Here is a 26,444-nt window from a genome sequence, read left to right as displayed (position 1 = left end):
AGTGCGATAAATATACACCGTCTGCCACCTCAAACACCCACTTTTCTATAACAATCCATACATCATTATTATACTATAAGTTGAGAGGGTGATGCTCTACTTACGATAAATGTTATGATAGGTTATAAAAAAGTCAGAACAATCAAGAACATCAATTTATGTCAGAATAAATACTAAACTATAAAGAAACAAATGTCTCACATTAAGACATTAAAACATAAGGATTATATTATTGAATATCGCTATGGGGTCACAGAATCCCCTTAGGCGTGGAACAAATAAAGCTTACTTACTTATTAACTCGATGACAAAATTGCATCTTCAAAAGCAATTTATATATAAGCTATATATAAGCTAGCCTCTAATTATAGGAACGTTTAACCAAAATGAAAAGATCCAGTAAAATATTAGGTTAGAATCAAATTAAGTTTCTTGACTGCAGTTGTCTGGATTCAACTTTGCATTTAACAAAAAATTATTTCACAATTTTGTCAGAAGAAATATATGAAGAAATGTAGTGAGAATATCGAAATAAAGCTTTTGTGTTCTTAACAATTTCCATCCTCAGCATGATACAGTTGGATAATCTTGCAATGGAAGCATCATATGTAGAGCTGAAGCCAATGAAAAGATGGTCTTGATGAAAATTGTTCTACATGACTATTGCACAGGTGAAGATTTAGAAGATTCCCATTGTTGAAAAGCCTAAAACTCATTTGTTCATTCCTATGCCTTATGGGGATTACGGGGCGGCAGGAGCCCATCCCAGTTTCCAGGGTGAGAGGAGGGGACACCCTGGACAGGAAGACAGGCTGTCGCAGGAAAACCCTAAAATGTAGATGGAAACAAGTCTTGCATTTCTAATTCCACGACAGTGAATTAAGAGATTGTTAGCACTGATCTGTTTGCCAACCTGAGAGAGAGGATGTGCAGAGCTCAACACCACAGAAGTTGGTGTTAGCTGCTTTTTAATCCCCACTTCCTTCCCTCTGCATTATTCATTTCAAACAGGAGAAGAGGAAAAACAAAGTAGAGAAAAGCTGACTATAAAAAGGTGGATCAAGGAAAAGTGGCAGGGGAGGCAGAAAGAGAAGGGGGGGTGAATGGAAAGTGGGGTCCTAGAAATAAGCAGCCCAAAGAAGAAGGCTACGTATCAGATCTGGATCAGAGAACAATGAGTGTGAGCCCACACTGATGAGTTTGACGAAGAGACGGGACAGGATGAGGGGTTGCAGTGTGGCTTCTAAAAGGCAGAAAGGAAAAAATATAATGTGACACTATCCGGCCCGGGTGGAGGATGTGAAGGAATCAAAGGCACCTTTGAGGAGCCAGAAGACGACACTGAAAGAGCTGCAAGAGTGATGTCCATGATTACAAGAAGTAGAGAAAGCTTTGAGTCTGCGCTCATGAAAGGCCACCCCGGGCCTCGTGTGAAACCCCTGCTCGACTAGCACTGATGATCCTGAAAGAAAAAAAAAGAGGGAGCGAGCCGCTAATGATGGAGAGTTCCGGATACTACAGAAGCAGCGTACTCTCCTATTCATTTTAATCACTATTCAAAATCATTAACCCAAATGTGAGACGCATACCCGCATCGGACCACGAGCCAAGAGACGCCGAGTGAGAAAAGAGCAATTACACTTCAGCATGTAAGTCACTCTTTGAGGCCTTTGAGTGTGTCGTGCTAAGACTCGACGGAATATGAAATTAGTTGACTGAAACTTCATTGTCTGTAAAAGTGCCAGAAAAAAAACTATTATAGTAGTAAAACTCAGACCAAAGCTAAACTCCCAAATTATAGCATCAAAAGAAATGTGTGCTTCAAAACAATGAGATAAAGACAGTGTCCTCGTGGAGATCCAGTGTTTGCCAACCTTCTTCATTCACAACACTTATTTCAAGCTAACAAAAAAACACAACAAAATAAAAATATCACAAACAATAAAAATATTGAAAAATGTGTTGAATTATGAGGAACACAATATGCATGTGCCAAATGTCTTTTTCTGATTTGTATAACTTGCATTTACCGTGAATATATCACAAAAATGAATGACCAAAACAAAAATCAGAAGTTTTTTTTTATATATATAATAACATAATATAATAATTTACATAAGCAAGCGGTCTTCCAATCAAATTCCCGTTGACGCCTGCATCCGTGGCAGACAAAAAGATATCAGATACAGTCTGTGCTGTGGCTCTCAGGGTAAATATGACAACTTTCCACGGCACACCCAAATATTTCTCTCAGCACACTTGTGTGCCGCGGAAAAAGTGGTTAGGAATCATTGCGCTGGGGCGTCCTAAAGCATAAACTATGATGGGATTACAGTTTAAGAGTATAATTTGTTCCGAAAGGTCAAAACAGTTGACAATCCAGACACTGGCCCTAAAACAACCTTATAATGGTGGTTTTAAGCCCAAAATAAAGACAGCAGCTGTGGTACTGATAAAATAATTCTGTGATACAGTTCTTCTGTAAAAAAAACTTCTTTTATATCATCATCCACCTGCATGATTTTGTTTACAGAGTAAACCTCAAGCACCATTGTGAGAGACCTCAAGCACATGCAGGTGTCACTCTTCACCCCCGCCTCCTTTTCACATGCTCTTGTCCTTTAAACCTCCTCCCTTTTTCTTGGGTCCCCGGCCTCCTCCGCTCCCCTGTGTTTTCGGCCCCGGGCTGGCACGTGGCTAAAAGGGACCGGTCCACATCTACGCTCTATTGTCCTGCCCACTCCACAGCAGCTCCGACGACTCTCTTGTGGAGAGGCCCATTGTTGGCAGCCCGTCACTCCAGCAGGTGCCTTACAGCGAAAGGCAAGAGCCAGCCTGCCTTAGTGCAGGGCGCCGTTTGATGTGCTCATTTCAGGAGCCGGCGATGGCAGCCAAGGAGAATGCTAATAATCACTTGAAAAACAAAAACATTCCACTCAAGCATGTAAAAGATAAACTCCAATTTCAATGATAAAAGACGACTGACAGGCAGGCATGGTACCAGTTTCAAAAAAGACCGGCAGCCACAATGCCCTCTGTTTATTTACTTCATTTTTTTTTAACTCATCAACATCTTTTTTTTTTTGGTGAGACTAATTCATTCCGTCAATCAGTGGCGGGAAAAAAAAAAAAGTCTATAGACAAATGGCTTTGTGAGAAAGCGAAAATCAGTGGGAAAAGAAATGCAAAAGCAAGAGACGTATTTTAAACAGCTGTGTCTTCCCTCAGAAACCATGTTGAAGGGAGGTTTTGGGCAATGCCTGCAATCCCCTCACAACACATTCATCCTTCTTAAAACGCACAATCTCTGTGCAACTTAACACTTGTGTGCTTTGTTTTTATGAGGTGAATTATGTGACACTGTGTCCCTTTATCCCCAATTTCTCACAAGGTTTCTTAAAGAGTTAAAGGATATGTTAAGAAGAAAAATTGCCTATAGATTGCGTTTTGCAAAACCATCGTTAAATTAACAGACACTGAATTCTAGCAACCTCGTCATATTTAGTAAGCAAATACCTCTGCCAAGGAGACATTGACCATGGTATCCATCGTCAATGTCCCAGTTTTCTAATCGATTGAGAATCTGTTATTTAAAATCTGGAGGAAATTTTTATTATTAAAAAGCAGTTTGTCGTAATGCATGCACTCCAACAGGCTGTTGAAGGCAGAGTGAGTAGTTGTGAATGGATTTTTAGGAAGTAGCTTACTTAAAAGTGAAAAGAGTTTAGAGGATTGTATTTCAGATAAAGGTCAAGATACACAAATGTCATTGACTAGTATGGTTTCACAGTGATACAGGTCAATAACTTGGTAACACTGGTGGTCTAGTGGTTGTATTTCAAACTTTCCTTTACAAAAAATAAATTAATGTAATTATTTAATCAGGGAAGGACACGACATTTGCTTCAACCCAGGATGATATAGGGAACTAAGCTACCTTGGCAGAGGGCTGCACTTTCTGAGTGCTTTTATGGATCCTATATCCTTAGGCAAATATATGTTTTAACATGTGCTTTACCACAATCAAAAACAAAAACAAACATGGTTGACTACCGAGATATTCAAGAAAGCAATTAAAGCCCAACTAAAGGTGTGGACACCAACGTGACCACATTTAAATCGCGTACGTAATACAATTATTATTACACGGATTTGGACTCCATTTGTTTGTTGGAAACAGCTCATTGTGTTTCACAATCCAAAACAAAGCATTTCACCAGAGAGGAGCTTACAGTGCTGGAGGACTAATAAGGGTTTTGTTTATAAGCCATGTCACTGACTGACCAGCAAATTAGCTTCATCACCTCTGGCACCAGGATATCCAATGTGACATTTGGTACCAAAGGGCAGTAGGGCTGTTCGTCTACCAAGCTGTAGGGTGGAGGGGGGGAATGCTAACAATTTGAAGGTATAGTTAAATTAAGACATAATTCTTGTTCATTTGCAAAGACTGTTCATTTTTACCTGAGGCGATCCTCGGCAAAACAATGAAGGGAGACACTTGGTAGTCGCGCTCTCAAGTAACACCTTATTTAAGAGAAAGATTAATGGGGAAGAAATAAGACCGTGAACCTCTAGACTGAGCCAGAAACTGAAGCTCATTTGGTCTTTAGATAACCAGGAGAAATACAGTGGGACTGGGGAGAGTAAAAATAGAATTCGAGGACCACGAGGTGTTGGTTGAATGGAAATGTCAGGAAATGTTGATAATTACTGTATGTCTGACAGAGTTTCGCCTTTACTCATTACATTTTGTCATTTACTGGTGTGGCTTCTAACTATTGTATGTATTGGCAATAATATTAGCATGACGATACACGGACAAGGATACAATATATTGTGATACCGTAGGGAACAAGGACATAGTTGTGGTATTGTCAAGTACTTTACTCTAGTGTTGCAGAATTTACGGACCATATGACATTTTAATTTGTTATTGCTTTAACTTTTTTCCAAATTATGCTCTTTTTTTATTATTCATTTATCGTGATGAAAAAATACCTTGATATTTAAGTGTACTGATTTTTTTCCTTACACCCCTACTTCTAACTGCTATTGTTTCTTAGGCACGCTAGTCTTCCCGAAATGCAGCTTATAATTGAATTACTAAAATATAAAATATTTAACTTCCATGTGACTGTTCAACATTCAACAACTGGATAATATTGCAATAGTGATTCATCTGAATCTGGAATATTCAAATTCTAACATCACCAATGGCATAGCTGTAAGGACTTTTTCAGAGAGAAGTTCTCTAAAAGTAAAAAGGATGCAATGACCAAAATCCAAGCAGTTGATTACACCTCCTCGAAGAACAAGTCTTATTTGCTTTCTCTGGAATATGGAGCAGCTACACTGAGTCACCGTCAAACCTTGGTTAAGAGGAAATGACAAGAGCAAGATGTCCAAACCATTTGTAACATGAGAGGAGCAGTTCCCAGGAAAGTATTGTTACACACTTGAGTGCTAACATGAAGGCTACTGGCTCATGTTGGACCTTCTCCAAGGTAAACAGGGAGCAAACATGAGGTGGAGGAAAGTATCTCCTGTAATGGAAATGCTGAATAACCTTGAGGTCATCTGGGAGGTGGTGCCCGGCACAATAATTATCATGCCACGCACAGCAGTACACCAGCATAGTGATATGGATTGGGTATAAAGTTAGAGTGGGTCCAGGGGAATTCGGCACCAGGAAAGTCAAGTCTGGTTTGGGTTCAGGCCGCTGTGGCTTTTGTGGTGGGGCTTGCTGACTACCATGTTCAAGCCAATTTAATCTGATATCTAAATATAGCGACTGGCTTTTCGATCGACGGTCAAACATGGTTGTGTGAGAACAAGAAATTCACAACAGACTTTTGAAAAAACTAATCATGAAAGAGTCTACTGACGTGGACTTTGGAAAAGATGCACAACCCGAGGAAAGCAAGTCTTTTTTCAAGGGCAATCACATCCTACTACACCAAATGTAGGCTGGTGTTTGGCTTTGTGGTTGACCTAGTCTCATGCTCCCATAGATCATTTATGTCTACAGCAAAGGTTTTGTTCCTTTCAGTATAGGATTGACTGGTTTCGTCTGAAAGATGAAAAATGATATTCTATTCTTGTTAATCGTTACCTGCACCTCTACCCAGAGAATACTTTGAGACGTTAAACCATTCTCGGAAATCAGCGCTTCCAAGTCTTACATCATTGTTATCATCAGAAAACTTATGGAATGCTAACTCCAAGTATGGAGCTTGTATCTACTCCAAGTTGAAAAGATTTGGAGGTGGTTTCACTGAACGATTGACAAGTAAAAAGAGATCAACACTTTTGTTTTTCAAACAGTTAAGGATATAAACTAACATAACAGATCCTCAAATACATTTGTGTTTTTCTATCATTGCATAAAAAATAAAATTGTGGCGCAATGGGGTCGACCATAATCGTTATACATCAAAATAATATAATTATGAATAAAAACTTTTCATTCATTCAAGATAGTTTTTTGTATTTTATTAGACTGTTGCATGGAAATATAAAGTAGGTAAAAAAAAAAACATATATTGGAGGGTTTGTACGTGACGAGATGTGAAGAGACATTGAAAAAAAATAATATTCAGGAAAATAAGCGCAAAGAAATATTTTCAATACTGGTTCAGCCCTAAATTGTATCCTGTATCATGACGTATTGCAACACCACATTCTTTCCAATACACACCCCTAGACTAAAAAAAAAGTCTGCTGCTCTGCTCGTGGACACAACAGAACTTCATCCAAAATTCCAGCCTAAAAGGGGTTAAATGAAAGCATGAGTGCAGCTCCACTATGACAGAGTGGTGCAAATGTGCAGGGATCGGCCTTCAAACAAAGCACCTTCTCAGTAGCGCAGCATTCACCATCAGTAAAAATGACATGCTATAGAGAAAATGTTTCTAAATTTCCTCGGGCTTGATGTCAAAGCAGCATGAAACAACACTCGCACAAATGAAACACTTGACAGTTTGTGGATTCAACTTAAGGGCAGGTGGTAGACAGGAAAAGAGCTTCATCCTCCCAGTGTCCCCCTGCTTCTTCCAGCTGTCCACGAGCACGAGTGCTCAACCAAAGCTGCTGATCTCAGAGTGTAGACACCGCTAGGAAACCAGCAGGGTTTATTACACTGTTGCTGTTTTACAACTAATTTAAATAGCTGTGATTAGCTGAAGCCAACAAACCGCATCAGAATAGTTACCAAAGACGATATAACATTGATACAGGCGTTCGAAAGGTTTTCACAATTTCTTCACGTAAACACACAAAAAAAAAAGGCATCTGTAAAAACTCCAACGTTTATTTTTATTCCTCGGGCGCTCATCCTTCTTTGCATGAGTGCATCACCCAGCACACCGACACAGCAGCCCAGGATGTGTGCGAGTGTGTGTGAGGAACCCACGATCAGAGAATAGCATTGCCCCTAAGGGGTCGCACTTCTCTCCATCCTCGCTCCCGTATTCCTGTTCGCTATTCAGCGCCCGCAGGGATTTCCCTTCTCAGTTCAGGAAAGATGTCAGACCTGTTCTTCCATCCCTCACACATAGTCTGGACTGTTCAAGTCAACAAATCACCTACATTTGACCAAACTCCAATTAGTAGAGCTAACAATTACAGATTTATGAGAAAGGTATTATTAGATTAGTCTTTAAATACTACAACAACCTTAACTGCTAAATAGTCACACTCTTATAAAGGTAGCCATTTTAAATACAACATTACCAATATCAGCAAAAGTGCTTTGGGGGGAGAAAATGTAACCAATTACATCGTCAGAAAGGCAAAGGATTTAGCGTATTTCACAACTTATTAAAACAATATCCAATAATTTACAATTCAAGAGACATAATATTGCTGTAAGCATAGCATTTTCTGCCGTTTTGCTTTGACTTTGGTATTTTATTCTGTTAATACAAGTACATAAAAAACCTGACCGACACTACACGACCACAAAATAAATGTTCGTGTAGGTCTATCTGATTGTAGATAATAACTAGTAGAGTAATAACTCTAAAATTAACCAATTGGCTGCTTTCTGACTCATAATGTCCACCGATTGAGGTGGCACGCTAAAAGATGTAATCGTATCACCCTGCTGTCAATTAAGACAGCTGATATTTGATGGCTGGATTTTTTTTTTTTAATGACACGTTCTTAAAGGCCATGTACTCCTGAAAACCTGTAAAGCGTGACACAGAATTGGAGTTGGGACTTTGGACATCCAAAATTAATCCGCCTTGATCTACGGTGTCAAATAAAACGAGTAGACTCCTCATGAAGTGTGTCATTACTAGTGAAGAGTGATTTAATGTCTGCAAAAACTGCTTTATTTTGTAAATTCATCAGAAGCACTGCACTTTTATACCCCATTTCCTTCACAAATGATCCCTTTGCGACAAGGATAAAATAGAAGTCAATCCTATTTTAATGGCACACTGCATTCTAGAGCTCGGGGCCCTGCTTTTCCCCATGCTCTTCTAAGAGATTTGCATTAGTGGTATATTTCATGAGGAAAACATTTCTTCGCACCATTGGCTGCTTTTGGTCGCGAGTATCACACGTTCGATTTTTGATGGCTAAAGGCGAAAAAGTCTAAAGCATAGCATACAAGAAGTTAATGTGAAGATGACCAACAGCATTATTAGCATGTGCAGTGTTCTCTAGAAACCATAAAACGATGTCCAGCCAGTTTTTTTTACCACTGTCACAAAAGATGTGACAAATTAAAAAAAGTACAGATCTATGAGCTATAGAGGTTAATAGCCAAGTCAATGACAAGTCAATCTTGGATACACATGCAATTCCCCAACACCGGGAAACATTAATCATTTGTTCCTCATCCTATTATGAACATTTCTTGAAAAAGAACCGAGTTAGACTGCCAACAGAGAAACAGATGGTAAAACGCTGACAAAAACTTAACCTACTTGGGAGAGGTAATAAGTGTGTACAAAACTATTTATTTTTCTAATACCAGATTATATTGTGGCAGATGTTTTATAGTCGCTGACTCTTTAAGTCATTATTGTCCGATAATTGCCTGCTTGGGGTCATGGAGGCAAACAAACATTACATGATATTAATGAAAGAAGCCTTGGTATACATGTTGAATCTGGGAGAAAAAACATAGGAAGAAATAACAACAATGATATGGATTCATTGTGAAGACACACAAATTATTATTAGTCATCTTCACTACCAAACAAGGAAATTAGTATTTTACCAGAGGCTGAACTAATCACAATAATCAGCACAGCCAAAATTATAACTTTTAACATTCAAGTTCAACTAAATTAAAAAAATATATATAACATGTTCAGATCCATCATTTTAGCTGCTTTTTAAAATTTCGTATCCCTCCTCACAAAATGAAAATGCCCCTCGGTGCATATTCAGAGTAGTATAAAGATCAGTAAAAAGAGCCAGAAAAAGCTCCACAACAGGCGATAAAAAGCAGCTAAACCAGAGGTCTTCCCTGCCTCCTTCACACATTAGGATATTAATATTAATGAGACTTCCTTTTCCCGCCCCCCCAACGTTTCCCCCTTCGGTCGATTTGAACATGGAAAAACTTAAAAAGAGAGAAATTCCAGGAGTTGCGTATCACAGTTTGACCCCGGAGCCACGCAGCAGACACCAACCATGACAGACTCACTGTTCAAAGTGAGCGGGAGCTGCTTTCATCAGTGTTTTTTTTCTCTGTACAGTGCGTCACCACCAGCCCATGCCATCTGCCTTTTTTCCCCCAGAATCACAACTTAAAGATTCCTGCTGCGGTGTTGTCTTTAGGTGTGTTTTGCAACAGCAGCATGGCTGCACACCGGCTTCTGCCTCTTGCTGACTGGTGTTTACAGGAAAGCCCTGCAGTGTGGCGTGATGTTAAATATTCACTGTTAAACAGTCAAGCCAGCACTCGTCAGGCATCCAGCCAAGCTCTTACAGTAAAATAGCTTTGGATTGTCTACTATTTACGAGCCGACGCATTACTAAAAATCTGTCAATTTCCCCTTCCCCTCCTTCGTACCTACATCCTGAACGGAGAGCTACGTCGTAACTTTTTTTTCTCCTCCCTTTGTTTCGATCATAAATAATACAAGCTAAGAAAGCTGCCGCTAACTCTCGATGTCCGCCTTCAGACATCTGTAAAATATTTTCTTTTGGTAGCTCAATCCCGCACTGGCAGAGGTCTCTCATCCTTGGCTTGGCAGGACTTCTGACAGAGACAGCCGGCAGCGCCACACAGGCATAACCCCTGCTGCTGCAGCTTCCTGCTGCTCAGGGGGAGTCGGGCTGCTGGCCTCCCATTGACTGAGGGCCAGCCTGGGCAGGGAGGAGGCTGCTGGTGTGGAGGACCCCCAGGAGAGGAGGGTAAAAGCAAAAATGGTAGGACCTATGGCGACTGATAGAGTGCAGAAGAAAGCTCTGAAAGTAGATGGAGCCCGAGAAAAATCAGGTTGTAAAAAAAGACGCATTAGCGAATGGGCTAGAGGGGTGACGTTGGGCTGCGGGGGGCAAAGGGGCGAGGGGGCTTCTCATTATGAGTCATCTTCAATCTTCATGCCCGGGGCCTATGACCACATTCTCAAAGCTCCAGGACAAAATCCAGAAACCAGGGACACAGAGGAAGGCTGTGTGATTCAGGGCTGAATCACAAGGATGAAGGGCGGGGTCAGCGAGACACCCCTGCCTCCACACGCACAGCACTCACTGAAAATATGAATATTCTGATTTAGGTTTTTAAATGTACCGTCTATAAGACTAACTTTAAATTCTTCAATTTGTTTAAAATAGAAAGTGCGCCTTATAATCCTCTGAACTCCAACTGATTTTATGTGATACACGACCCTTGAAATCTCTGAAAATGCTTTAGAATGAATGATAAAAAACATATTAGCTGCTCCGTAGTATTACTCCACATGGCTCTGTGGTATTATTCCATGAGGCTTCATAGTGTTTACTGACAATATGTAATAAGTTATAGGTACCGTGTTGCAACATAATATTTTGGTTTGTGTACAAGACCCCAAAATGCCACCCGTTAAGAGACATGGTTAGAAGGAAAACTTCAGTCACACAGTAGAACAAAATGTGCCTCGTTATTGGAAGTTACAATAATCTACAATAATCCAAATTGTTGAAAACCAGGAACAGTTAATACTCTGTTGGAGCCCAGAACGTCCACTAGATCCCAGCATTTGGATTTACAGTGTCAGCAATAATATTTGGAGTCATCAAATTTTAGGTGCACACAATCCTAATGTGTGTTTCTTACTTCCTATTAGGGCTGGGGGGTTTTACGTCATAAAACAAAAGTGCTGAAGTTGCAAGTGTGGGATTGGGTAAGGTATTTTTATACACATTATACAGGTATTATTATGGTATTTTTGAATAAATTGATGAGCCATTCTAAAGGTATATTGTTAAGTATATTGGGAACCGATTGGCTCAGCAAACGCACCATAAGTGTAGTGTTTTTGTGCTTAAAATTATGAATTTGTTTTTGTAGCCATACAATTCTATTATGTGTCTTCTAACTACTACCATTTACAACTGTGAAATCTGAAATGTTTCCAAAGGTAGGGGGAGAGGGTAAATGGTTTTAGAGGCTTAAAATATAGAATATAAAAAGTCTCAGAGCTAATTTCCACCAATGATGGGATTTTCACCCAATGAGAATATAATTGTAGCATACTGGAACTCTGCTGCATTCATATGGCGTCTCAATGAACATCCAAGTTTCTGAGTTGACAAGCTTCTCGCCATCTTCTTTTAATCAAGCATTAAACAACATTAGTAGACATTAATAGAAAACAACACTTTTTAGCAAGACTGACGCATAGAATTTGTGTTGTGAACTTCACTATACAATGCGTTTCATAAACCTTTTCAGCTTCTCTGAAAGACTAATGTTGGATCCAGGTGTTAATCCAGAATAAAAATCTAAATTGTATCTATTCTTTGTCCCATCACCTACCTTTCTGAAGCCTGTTCAATGGTAGTATTTTCAAAAAGTTTAGTATTTTTTTAAAACTCTTGTGTTATCTAGTTAGCGATATAGAGAACCATGGTGGTCAAGTTATAAAAAAAAAAAAAGAAAAAAAAAAGAAATTGCACTTTACAATTTAACAGCACATAAATAATCCTAAATAAATATTTTCTAACACTATCAAAATGTTTTCAACTGTAACGCCAGTTTGTTGATAGTCAAAACATGACTTAAATCCAAGCTACATATATCTTACATAAACCAAGATAAAAAACAACAAGATAAATGAATTCTTTGAAAATAGCTTTGGAGTCGAGATGGATCACTGAGATTTCTTCATGGCTTACCCTGACCCAGGAGCACCGGGAGCTTTTCATAAACTCTGAACAGGGTCCTAGGTCAGTAATTTTTGTGTTTGCATGTCTTTCAAGTCTGTTTCCCCCAAAGCACTTTCGAGCCCGATGAGAAAAGGCATCAATGCCACAGTGAAATTGAGATCTTTCACGTGACACAAGAAGCCGCAGGGCATTCTTTAAGGATATATGAATGCTTGAAACACCAGTGACCCTTCATAAGATGGAAGAGGGATGGATATGAAAAATATTGACAGGACGGCAGTTTGAGGGGAGTGAAACTAGCTGCTTGAACCGCCTGCTCTCACTGCCAAGGACCTTCATCTTAAACTCTTACTGAACCGAGCTTAGGCAGATATTACTGTTCGGCTCAAGTATTACATTTTCTTTTCAGACTTTTACTATTTGATCATTTTACAACAGAATGGAAAAACATTATGGCAAAGATGCCCAAGCCCTGTGTTGTGATCTGCTACCTTTGCCAGAATCCTTTCAGCACATCACTTGGCCAAGGTCTTTGACATCATGCAAAAGACAGTGTTAAATGTAGCTCAAAAATCGCCCAAGGAAGCATTTTCCTTCAAATATGCTTCGCGATAGAAAAAAAAAGAAGCTGTTTTCCTTTTTTTGTTGTTCTCAGTGAAAACCCTGAGGCAAAATGACTGTTCAAGTGGTCAGATGACAAATGTCTCATCTGATCTTCAAGCCAGAAGCGCGGCCGGCTTCAGGGCTAAAATCAGGAAACTCTCACAGGAAAGTGATTTTTTTTTCCTCCGCTAAATAACTGCTTTGGGTGTCCAAGAATTGCCCACATTGACCAGTGGGAGAAGAAACAGAATGTCTTAAACTAAATCAATGCAAATGTGTTTCCTTTCATGTCCAATCTGGCAAAAAACATCCACTCAAAGTACAAATGAAATGTTAACTTTCCAATATTGGAAATAATATTAGCACAATTACATTTGTTTAAGTTTCGAGTGTCAAGTCAAAGATCATTAACTGAACCTCTTGCTATAGTCAAAGATAGATTTAGTTGGTGCAATTGTAGTATCTGCTACAAAATATTAATTTACCAAAGAGAAAAGCTCCATCCTAAATTTGTCAATGACCCTTCGAGGTACACAATGATGAAAATGAAGGCCACAAAAAAGGGACGTTTTCAAAAATAATTGTTGCTTCCATTTTCATAGATTGTTTTGTCCGGGCTGGTTGCCCTTCAATAAAAAGATCAGTTAAACCATCTGAAAAAGTGACAGAGCAAGCTACATGCACTCCCTCGTCAGTCTGTTCTCACTGAAATTAAATACGAGCAAAATAATCACTTCTTGCCAAAAGCCTGTCAAAATGTCTCACCTTTATTCATCGGAAATTCAAAGCGTTATATACTGGCAGAAATCCCTAACCACGGAGACTGATGCAAACATTTGGCAGCCATTTGCTGATCACGCGGTTCATGACACATTCCTTGATAGTCAACTTCACAAAGCCAGCCGGTGTTGGTCTCCCATCACCCGATGACGCTGGCAGACTCACGCCTTTTGTCTTTGACAATCATCGATTGCGGCAACAGAGAAGTGAGTAATAATTGGGTCAACAAGGTATGTCAGCTCCCTCAAACTCTCATCTGAATCATCTCTCTGCCGCTGAGCCAAACGTGATAATGTAACGCCTGAAATATTTGGCTTTAATTGTTGGTGACAGCAACATGGCAGGAGTGAACGTTTACCATGTATTCGTGACCGCTTAAACAATGCTGAAACGCTGCCAGAAACCTGTTGGGTATTCATTGATGATTCATATTTGAGATCATAATCTACCTGGGATGTGTCCTGTTTTGTGTTTGAACTAGTTTGAGGGTTGTAGAGCTTATCACAGACATAATCTCATTAGATTGATAATTGCTGGGAGCAAAAAGAGTAATAAAAAACAAGATAACAGTAATAAAATTCTCATGTTAGCCCTTGTCAACATCATCATCGATTAAATCTTTAAAAAGTTGACAGAAAACGTAAGGCTGTTTGAAACAAGGTAATATAACACAGTTTATTACACATTTAATCAAATAATTAAAACTGATGTCCCGAGATAACAGCAAATCAAATATATCATATATGTAATATATTGTAATATAAATATATACATTTATCAGTTCATCGTGATTACAGTCATGTAATACAACACCATAATACGTGCAATGAAATATCTGAATGTACAGAGCCGCTAAAAATATTCTTATACATTTATTCATTTCAGAAATTACTTTGTTTTTTTGTCTGCAAACATGTTCCATTTTCAAACAAACTAAGGAATAATTGAAATGTACTGTAGTTTAGATTTTGTCTTCTACAATTGAAATTATCATTGAATTATCATTCTCTCATACCACTACACTTGTAAAGAAACTAATTGCAGGTTTTTAAACCTGCTAAAGGTTTTTTTAAAAGTCACTTTTATGTATGTTAAATAATAAATTAAACATTTGATACGGTTTGTAATTGGCTAGAAATATATTGGACTAAACCATCACAGGATAAGTGTAGTAATAATCTTAAAAATCACATCATTCTCTTCCAAACTAAGGTGCAAACTAACGATATATCGGAAAAATCAGTGTCACGTTCTGTAAAGTTTTCAATTTGTACTTCTATGTCTTGTGTTTGAAGTGAAGTTCATGCTTCCATGATGCTTGTATATGGTGTGACTCGACACTTTTTTTTTAAGATGATGAACATGGTAGGCCAGATTATCGCCTTATCAGTACATTGGTACATTAAAAATTGCTACACAATTACATATGATAATAGTAGTAGGTGTGGTCGGACAAAAAGCAGGGCCTTTAAAAATACCAGACAAATCCATTTAAAAAGAGGAATTAAAGAGCAACTAATGTGTTGATTTAAGTGTCTCTTAATTGATCTTAGATGACTGTTTGTACAAAACTGTCTTTTCATTGAAATATTAACATTAGAAAAGTTGCTTGAGCCTCGCCCACTGAAAGCCCACTATGTCGTGATTGGACAAACATTGAGGTTTGTCAGTCTCCTATGGACTTGTTGTATAAACAAAGCAAAGCATGATTACAGCTGGCTGGAGGAGGAGTGATGCCCATGATTACATCATAATAACCTCTAGTTTGCTGAGATTTCAGACGGGGGAGAATTTGTGTTTTTAACATGCAAGGATTAACTTCTGTCAGGTGTATGTCACAGTATTCATTTGAGCCTGACAGGAAGGAAGTTTATATGTAAGGTTCCCTGTGTCTCTGTGTTCGGCTATGCTAGTGTCAGTGCGAGATTAACCCTGACACAATGGGCATGAACAAGTACAAATATATATATTTGGATCAACAATCTCATGTCAGGGCTTTGATAAACAGGGACATTACAGATAAGCAGTATGGAAGTATTTAGTATTTGTAGTATAATATTTTGCACAAAGACCCTACTTTCACGTGAACATACATTTCTGCCCCCAAAAACACACGATCTAAAATTCTCCTAATCTTCAGTTACAATGAGAGCAAATAGAAAACGAGTGAAATTTGAATTCACATAATGATAGCAGTGTTTCATTCCAATAACTATTTAAAACCTTTTTTTTATTGGATTGTATTGCTGTCACTCTAGCAGTTTTAAGATAACGAATGATTATTAATCTTGCTTTTTCTTCATTTCTTCAGCAATGTTCCCACACTAAAATAACACAACATGAGAGAACATGAACAAAAAAAACCTGGCTGCTAAAACAACTCATCATTGTCTTGTGAAATAAATGCGTGGCAGTGTTGAAACACCAGCTTCTTAGATGGCATTGACGTGGCTAAATCGAGATTAAAAACCAAAGTTTTCAGGGAAGTTAAGAGGTTTAGTTTGATCCAGTGAACATTAATAGTGGCGTCATGACGGGAGTCACACGTCTACTGTACTAGTGAAAGTTGCTACATGCTAATGGAAACGCTAGCTTGCTAACTTTAAATAACTAACTAAAAAACAGTAATATAGCCTCGCGTAGTAGTTCGAGACAAGAGTGTGTTAAACATTCTAGTACAGGAGAACGCGTGGTTTAAATGGTTTAAAAAAAGTCATTCGGTACCTTCAGTGAACTTTCTCAAGTTCACGGGCAACTGTTGCTTAGCACTTACCAGGAAGTGTTGCTAAGCTATTCCTCCTTCTGGGTTAATGGCGCCGGCCTCGCTGCTCTTAACCCCTTCGAAAGAGCTTCTAAGAGTCCGACGGATGGGTCTGTCTCGCCCGAGAGAGCTGTCTGGATGCAGAGCTGCTGTGGGACGTGTGTTCAGAGAGAGAGCAGCGGCCCCTACACCATCACCACTGCGGTGCTGCTGACCCGGGAGCCCGTCATGTAAACAAGAGACAGTTCCCGGACACATGTCAAATACCGCGAGATTCAACGGTGCGACTCCCTCCTAGTTCACCCTCCACCTCCTTCTGTGGAAAACAAGCTCATCAAGTGTGGACTTGTTGCTTGGAAAGAAGTAATAATCGACACAAGTGCGAGGTTTGAATCGTATTAAATAGTTGAACATGTCACTCATGAGGTCTAGTTTCATGAGAAAAGCACTGGGGACGCTCATACCTCCGCCAAGGATATAATTACTCAGGATTTTCTCAGGGTTCGATCCAGGCCGCTGAGATGACAGTGTAGTGTTGAACCTATCCAACCACAAGTTATTCTATAATATCCTCTTCCCCAATCTCGCAACGCAATATACCAAAGAGATTTATAAAGTTTGATCGATATCATTCCTTTTTTCCTTTTTTTTTTTACAAGATGTAAGTAAGTAAGTGAGAAAGTATTTTTTATTTATATAGCGCTTTTCCAGACCAGGGTCACAAAGCGCTTAAACAATCAAAACAATATTCAATAAAATATATACTTTAAAGATCAAGATAAAACTGATAACACAACAGGATTTCCAGAAAATCATGGAAAATCCTGCACAAATAAAAATGCCTTAAGATGTTTCTTGAATGAGTCCGTAGATCATCAAACACAGAGGAAGAGGAAGATCATTCCAAAGCTAAGGAGCAACAGTCTGGAAGGATTTCTCTCCTCTGGTACCGGTATTATTGTAAAAAGTAATTTAGTAATTCAAGTATTCTTTAACTGTTGTATGTACTGCTACCGGTCCCTTACACACCGCTCACATTTGTAACTGGAAAAGAAAAGAACCGATATCATTTGTGTTTTACTAATGATTACTGTCTGAAAGGTGTTTTATTTTCAGCATGTGACTAGTGACTCCCGACAGGTTTTTCTTTCTCATTCCATATAAATAATGCTTAAACACAAACATGCCAACACAGTGGCACAAAGTCTCTAAAAGCTACAGAACACCATGATCATCGACAAAAATCTGAAGACATTTGTATTCATGCAGGATTTTCCTTGATTTTCTGGGACTCCTGTGATGTCCTTGGTGTTATCTTGACCTTTAAAGTATATATTTTATTGAGTATTGTTTTGATTGTTAACGCGCTTTGTGACCCTGGTCTGGAAAAGCGCTCTATAAATATAAATTACTTACTTACTTACTTACTAAATATACATAGATGCAAATACAAAAACATGTTGTTGTCACCAGTCCAGAGATATTGCTGTTTCAGTGTTATGGTGAGATGTTTTTTTCCCATGCACTTAATTATAGTTTTTTTGCAACTAATGCTATTGTATTTCTACTTTTTTCGACCTGAACATCGGTCCCTGAAAGTACAAAAAAGGTGCTGCTTTTAATTTTTCCAAAATGTGTATTTAAAAAAAAAAGAAGTCATACATAGATGTTTCTTTTTCATTGAATGGTGTTGGCAAAGCTGCTGTGTCGACATTTTGTCTTAGTAATATTAATGATATTTTTACTTCCCACAGGCAGGTTCATGAATATTGTAATGTTATCAAGACTATGATCATTATTGTTCTTTGTCATATGTGAACAAAATGACAATAATAAATCCTTGAAAATCCTAACCAATGTAATTTTATAAAACAACTTATATTTTATTTTTAGTTTAAGTTTATTCATCTATTTGTACTTGTTCCCTGATTTACATTTAACCTATTGTATATTTTGAATTATTACTTTGGGGTATTTAGGGCTTTTATTTATTTAGTTAAAAAAATACATACTGTATTTTAAAAAATTATGTGTATTTAAATCCCAGTTTTATTTTCCTGCACTGGGTTCACGCAGTGTACCACTTATTTTCTTCTGACACATTTGCACATGAATTAACAAATTAACCGATGAAACACTTGCGTACAACACCATTTGTGCAATAACAATTAATAATCAATCGATAGAGACGGGCTGAAAACACTCATTTCTGTGTGTCTACACACACTGCTCCACCATCATCTCAACACAACCGTGCATCCCACGACGCCCACACAGTCTGTAATTGGAAATATCAGGAGAATTTATTGACAAAAATGGTACAGCAGATCGAGACGCTTGGACAGTGAGAGCATCTGGAATTGATCAGCTTACACTTCTTTGATAAAAGCTTCTCCGCCGCTTCCCGACTGACAATTCAAACACTCCTGATACACACCAAACACATCTGTCTTCCCATCCCCGTTGTTAATAATCAACAAGTTAGCTGTTTTTTCTCTCCTGACTTCAATCAGCTTTTTTGTTAACCTCACTGCAAATATGGAAAAGCAAGAGATGCCTGGAGTGTAGGATTTCCCCCCCTCTTTTTTCTCCAACAACAGTGGAAGATTAAAAGAAACGTCTCGGAGAAATCTGTCAATTCTTTGTGTGAATAATGCTGTGTGGAATTTAATGGCACGAGTTATATTGGGTTTCCTCTACACCCACATTTTCTTTCAATAAGATCAATGGCGCTCAGTGACAGATAGGGACGGTCTTTTGTATCTTCAAATTTCAGGTTTCTGAGGGAATAATTAGATGGATGGATGAAACGTAATGCATCAGCCCGCTAGCAAAGCTGCACCCGGAGATCCTCTAGTTCAACATACACGCCGCCGCCGCCGCCGCGTCTGCTCGCTGGAAAACTGTTAATAATAGCGTTGAATTTCCATTGTTTCAAAAGTGGCTCCGGCACTGATCCGGCGCTTTAAACCAATAGAAAAGTTTTTGTGTTCTTTTTGTTTATATTGGTTATTTAACAGTGAGAATCGTCGTTTCCGACTGTAGTCTGGAAACTTCTTGGTGTCGCTTGCAGGTAACAAGGTTGAAGAGGTCGGTACAGACTTGTGATGCGGAATTAACTGGTTTTCTTGCAAGAAGGACATTTCACAGTAGAACTGCTTTTACACTTGGGTCGACCTGAGGAAACCGAACTCTAATCTCAGAAGCAGGTTTCCTGAATATATGATGCATCTTTAATCAAATCAAGATTGAGTAGAAAATAAAAATAATAATTCTGTTAATTTATTTATTTTTAAACTTAAGATGAGCTGAAACTCAATTTAAGTGTTTACGTTTTCATGCTAATATTTTACTCTTTTTTTTTAGAGTTTTTAGAGATTCATTGTCAACTCTGTAGACTTAACTTCACTTTTTCTACATCATGAAACAACTGAAATCTAAGTATTTAAGGGTTGTTTAATTAAAGATTAAATACGATTCACATTAACCCGACAAGTCCAGAAAAATGTTTTGACACATGAAGTGCTTGCAAAAAGTCATTCAAAGCATTTATTGTCGTGGGTAAAGTGAGTGTTCAAATAGAATGCACAGTATAAATATACATACATTTAAAAGGAGCAGAGTAAACTAAGAAGAAATAAACTTATTCTTCTTCTTCTTGTATTAAAACATGAAAAATTTACAATACGTTTTTCTTGTTTGTTTTAATATATTTATATATCTTTCTAGACTTGTATAGTGAAGCTGGTAGAGCTCATGATTAAGTTTGATAATATCTTTTTTACAAAAAGTAATACTTAAAAATGTAGTTTTTGCAGCCTGATTTCTAGGATTTGTGTCAAATTATGTTCACGTCAATGCAACTATAAGCTACTTGGTTATTGAGCCTTCACTCTTAAAATGAGGAGGCAGCTTGAAATCTCTGCTCAAACCTTTGTTAAGAGCAGTAAATTAATGATGTTAAATGATTTTTACTTTCATGAAATAATCCACCAGCATCATTTTAGTGACAACCCTTGTGTCAGAGTTACAAACAATTATGCATCATAGTCTACATGCTCTATGTCTTGATGATGTTGGTTGAAAAACAGTCAGTGAATTCATAATAACAAACATTTTTACATCATTCTTTGGGATAGATTTTGACACACAATTCAAAGTTTTCCTACATACGATTTTGGGATGTGTCCTCCCACATCCCATATGTGTTCTTTATGCCTCTTCTAGCATCTTCCTCTACCTACCTCGATCATCCATTGGTCACACTTGTCCTCTTTATGTCTCGTCGTCTCCCTCTTGTACTTGTATCACCATTATAAGATATAAAAAACTCATTGTTCCCATGTGGAACTTCACGCTGCACATTTATATGAACAGTAAAAGATACGTAAACTTTACTGTAAAAAAGGTTACTGAATACATTTTTAACAATTAACTTTTTAAACATGATTTTAAGCATTTCACGATTTATTTCGAGCTAGGCTGGATTCAACTCCACCAGATTTGTTGCTGTCATGATTCTGGCCTCAGTTCCTACATCATGTGTGGATATAAACTACAATGTTCAAACCATTTTATGAGCTTTCAATGTAGATTCTACTTTGCAATATGCTTTTAATTTAAACTGATCTGGTAGATATGTTTTAAAGGCAATCTTAGCTTTTTTTTATTTTAAATGTGTTATTCACTCGTACTTTAATTAAAGATATAACTTTTATGATATTTCTTTTTTTATTGTCTATTTTTATTCTTTATTTTGAAGAGTTTTTTCTGCTGTTTTCCCTTTCATGCGCCTTTTTTATTATTAATTTGTGAGTCACTTGAGCTGTGAGTCAGAGGTCTAACCCAAAGTGACACATGTTATAGTAAAGATGGAAAATTTCAACCGGAATTGACCTCTGGAAAAGTGTGGCCGGGCCAGGTGTTGACTGTTTTCCCGGAATGAGATCGTAATTCAGCTTAAAATTTGGACTTTTTTTTCCAAAGTTTTCTTTCATACTACATCTTTTTTGTAAATATATATATTATATTTAATGTTATTGAAGAAATCTTACAAACTTACAAACAAAAATATTTTTCTGACTTCTCTGAATTTTCATTGACTTTAGAGCTATAGTGCCCACAGGCAAATAACCCAATGCTGGGTGAAATTAATCTATAAGATAGGGTCACACAGGAATGTGTTTAATGCTAAAATGTGTCCAGGCAACAACGTTGTATTGTTTTCTGCAGCATGCTGGAAAATCCTACCTGAGAGTTCCTTTGCTAAATATGCAGAAATGGTGTACCCAGAGGGTGAAAACACATTTTAAACACTTAAAGAGAGTGAAATGTTGATGTTTTCGCTCATGTCTTTTTTATTTCCCTCTGTGTTGTTGATCTGGCTCAGGGGTGAGGTGCGACGGCGGCGTGCCGGAGACAGAAGCTGCAGTCAAAGCTCCTGTGATCCGGCGCAGACTTCATAGGGCCCAGCAGATGGAGGGGAGAGGAGCCGTGTGCCTCCTGAAGGTTTAGCAAGAACTAAGAGGTTACACTCCGCCAGTACAAAGATGACCTGTCACAGGCGGGAGCACGCCGGATCAATGCAGACGAGCTTCCTGTTTATGTTACGCTCGGCAATCAGAGGAAGTGAGCAGCGAGGATTACAGATGGAACCGCCGATGAAAAATGTTGTCAGTGTCTTGGTATACCCGGGCGAACTCCGAGGCGGCGTGCAACTGATGCCTGCGTTTTCCATTTCCATTCGCTAATTAATGTTGTTTTGTCATCAAAGAGCAATTGCAACCCGTTGTTATCGGCCTTGATCGCTACATTCTCAAGGTTGTGTAGATGTGAGCCGTCACATAATAAATAAGTGTAAATATAGAATAACAGCACAACAGAGGGATGAAGAATTTGTGTTTGTGCGGAGAGCACGCGGCAAATGAGGCACAGGAGAGATAGTTTGTGATAATGTGAAGGACAAAACTGGCAGATTATTTCTGTCTAGATCACTCGGAATAATGCGCGTTTCATATCCGCGTCTTGTGGTGAGAGAGCACCTGCAGATGCAAAAAAAAAAGAGTGTATTTGCCTGTTTTATCCTGGCAAACGCTCAGGAAGCCAGTCTCTCGTCAACAGGCCTCACTCGCGTCTCATGCACGCCGTCACCTCCGTGACACCAGCCCGAGTGTGTGCGCTCGTGTGTGTGCGCCCGTGTGTGTCGCCGCGTGAGTCTGGGCGCTCGGTGTGTGTGAGGTTAAACACACACTTAGCAGCGAGCGAGGCGTACTGAGGTGGAACTGGCGGGGCTTCAAACACATGTAGAGTGACAATGCTGTGATGATGGAGACACACACGACATCTAAACCACGTGTGGCCCCCCGAAAAAAAAAAACATCTCGGATTCTGTCGGCGTGCGGCTCAACACACTGTTACGCTGGCGTTGGATTGAATATCAGGTGGTATGGCTTCTGACAAAAATATCACACAGTCTGTGTGGCGAGAGGATAGTAGGCAGAGATAATTCTCCTTAACAAAAATGTCATATTAAAAACAAACTTGCTGATGATGTTCTCTCAGGTCATGATGAGCTAATAATTGTATATTTAGTTCAGTTTATTGTTAGATGAATGTACTATCCCTTCACCTTCACACGACTTTATCTTTACTACATTTTACAGTGTCTATGCGTAATTGTGCACACATGCCTGTGGGTATTGACAGAAGAAATGACAGAGAAAGTGGTTTTCTACCTTCATTCAGAATTGTTTTTTTTTCCCCATCTCTATGTTGTGATGTTGCTACTATGCCGATGCTGAGCTGTCAGTCATTTCAACTCGTCCACGTCAAGGTTTTATCCAAGTGACAAATGTTATAGTGAAGATGGAAAATTGACATTCTTTAAAACAGACCTGGGCACCCGGGGATCAAATGTTGACTGTTTTCTCCTTGACCTTTAAGATCCTAATTTAACTTTAAAACGGATCCTGTAGAAATGTTTTACAGAAATGTAAGCTTGTTTTTTCAAACTTTATTTTTTATTTATTTTTTGCTTCTCAAAATAAATACTTTTTACTATCTTGGAATTTTGTGTGTGTATATATATATACTGTAAGTATATATATATATATATATATATATATACAAGTATACAAGTAATATTTATATATATACATATAAATATTACTTGTTTATTACATTGGAATTATTACATTTTGTAATAACCTTTTATTCTATTCTGGCCACAAGTCACAGTGTATAACTTTAATTGCACACATTCACAACTGTTGCATGGAAAGATTGTTTCACTTTTTCCAATATTTTATTATTTTAATTCCATATGAAGCACATTTGTTGTTTATAATAATTGTAATAATTCCTTATATTTCCAGACCAAAGTTGAACACTCTCATTTTCCAAAAGTGCTCTCTGAAGTCATAATAATAACACTTTTTATTTAAAGGTGAGTCAATGGTGGTCCAGGGTATTGTACATTAAAAAAATGCATGGAAAAATTATTGAAAACAAAACATAGAGACTCAAGGAAATCGATTACATTTTAATAGATGCAAATACAGGTGAGTTTTTAAATGAAATGTAGGTTTTGGAAAAGAGCAAATATACTTAAAATACAGAAGAAGGTCTATGCATTTAAATAATGAAATAAATGGACGATAAAGAAGTTCAACTTTTAAGTTGCCGATGAATGGGATTTTTTGAAAACAACTGTATTTCATGTCTTGTCATGTTTATAATTTTAAGTGAATTTATTTTGACCTCAAATTGGTGTTTTACTTTTCTTCATTATGGTTGAGTAAATTAGTTTCTTCTTAACTGATTTTCTCACAAACGCTACAATTTCATTAATAATTACATTTTATTTTAAGCTTATATTAAGTTTCACTAAAATCAATCAATAAATCTACACTATATACTGTAATTTGTAGGAATGAGTCCTTGTAAGAACAGGTCAAATGTGAAACAATATATAGAAAAGTTTGGGATCTCTCTCAACGCTCGACTGTGTTTCGTGATATTTTATCACCACATATTTGACGGATCATTTTGTAGAAAACCTCGCAATCTCTTCTAGGACTCTAGGAGAAACCAGAGCATTGATGGAAGTGTTGCAGTTGCACAACAAACATTCTACCGATAAGTAGCTTCCCGTCACCGTCAGCTCCACATCAACCCACCGGAATTCTTGTCATCGCGGCGCCTCGAGCTTGTCCAGTCTTTCCAGAAGTGAGGGCCGGCTGTGTTTGTTTGTGTTTCCGCTTCAGCCGGAGCTTCCTGTAGCTCTGCGGTGTCGAGCCGCCCACCGTCCTCCGTCAGACCTGGGGAACGCAGAACCGCCGCCACACTGCACACACTCACACCCCCTGTGACTGAGGTTTCCTCTTCGACCGACTCAAGTGTTTGCTGTTTCCCACATTGTTGGAATTTAACACCAGTCTGTTTACTGGTCCCCATGTGGCTTCAGCCTCTCTCTCCCGCTCTCACCGCCTGCCTTTTTTTTTTCTTCTCCCCACAACACACCTTCTTTTCATGGCATGTAGCGCTCACATTAACTAGACAGTATAGCGCCTCGTATGGAGACGTGTCCCAGGTGTGTTTCCATCAAAAGAGCCTCGGCCACGTTAGCGTTAGCGTAAATAACGCTGTGAAAACATGTAAGGCAGCTATTCTTGTTTCGACCACTGACGGCTCAAATCTCTAAGATTAGAACCACAGACCAGGAGAAATCACATTGGGAAGTTTTTCAAAAGAAACAACGAGTTCACCTCACTGACACCGAGAAGTACCAACTGGATAGAAAGAAAATAAGATTTCTAAAATTCCTGTTCTATTGATTTTAACTGTCAGTTGTATTGTAGAAAATAAAATAGATTTTCGTCAAAGTGACATTCATCCAGGGCCGGGTCTAGGCAGGGGCAAGAGGGGGCCTGGCCCCCTCAAATAAATGTTGTGCCCCCTCAAACTTACATGTAAGTAAGTAAGTAACAGCACAATGCCCCCTCAAGATTTGTGGCTGCCCCCTCATACATGCCCATCTAGACCCGGCCCTGCATTCACCTGTGACTCTTGACATCTGAAGATGCTTTTTTCGGTCAAATTTACTCAATGAAAAATAAGCCTGAAAACTAATAACACTGATACAGATCCATCTTCAAGCAATTCTGCTGATTCAGCTTTATGTCCAAATGCTTACATTTAACTAGTCTATGGTGCAAAAAAGGTTTAGGGCCGATGCTCTAGAAGACCAGGTTGGCTTGGTGTGTGTCAAGGGCACATAATTAATATCAAATGCATAAATGAGAATCACTGTTTTTTCAAGAGAGACACCAAAAATTAAAAAGAAAATGATTGGTCTTTTTTCTATGTTTTGTTGCCTTATTGCCCTCAATAAAGGAAAAAGACCTTGGTGTGTATACGGAACGCATACATTTAGAGCATACAATGGGCAAAATAAAATTTTAAAAAAGTGTCTTCTGGCTAAACTAATTTTTGCTCAACGGGATTGTCTTATCCATCTCTTTAATTCAGCCTATGTATGAAGGTATTCTTTATAAAACAATCGAAAAAAAAGGTGCTTCCAAAATAAGTGGTTTTATATAAACAGTTTTCTTTGATGAAGTATCTCATTTTTGTTGTTTTGACCATATTGTTAGTAAGACAACATGTGTCTCTTATTCATTTAATCCTGCAAAAAAGTTGATCAAATCAAAACAAGTTTTAAAATAGTTTCTTTGCTGTAATAGAAGCAACATTTTTGACTGAATAATGAAGACACAAAACAACCTTCATACATCAGAAAATGGAACAATAAGGAGGCACTAATGTGGGTGGTTGTCTTAATATAAAAGCCATGAATTGAACTATTTATCTGTCCAGGCTGTCCTCCAACCTCTCCCTTTTTCTAGGGGAACAAACAAGAATCTAATCTTAACTTTGTTTGTGGTTGAGAAATCAAACTGTTATC

General features: G+C 38.3%; 1 protein-coding gene across 1 annotated transcript in view; it reads right to left on the bottom strand.

Moving 5' to 3' along the window:
* nek7 (NIMA-related kinase 7) overlaps positions 1-16,722 on the bottom strand; it is a 67,686-nt gene extending 50,964 nt beyond the window's left edge. Inside the window, exon 1 of the mRNA XM_087784872.1 lies at positions 16,493-16,722. The gene's annotated coding sequence lies outside the window, so the exon portion shown is untranslated. The remainder of the gene's footprint in view (positions 1-16,492) is intronic.
* Between the last annotated feature and the right edge of the window lie 9,722 nt (positions 16,723-26,444).

This window comes from Callionymus lyra, chromosome 2 (assembly GCF_982586985.1).
Source record: "Callionymus lyra chromosome 2, fCalLyr1.hap1.1, whole genome shotgun sequence".
Classification (NCBI taxonomy): Eukaryota; Metazoa; Chordata; class Actinopteri; order Syngnathiformes; family Callionymidae; genus Callionymus; species Callionymus lyra.
This window is presented reverse-complemented; position numbering and strand designations above follow the sequence as displayed.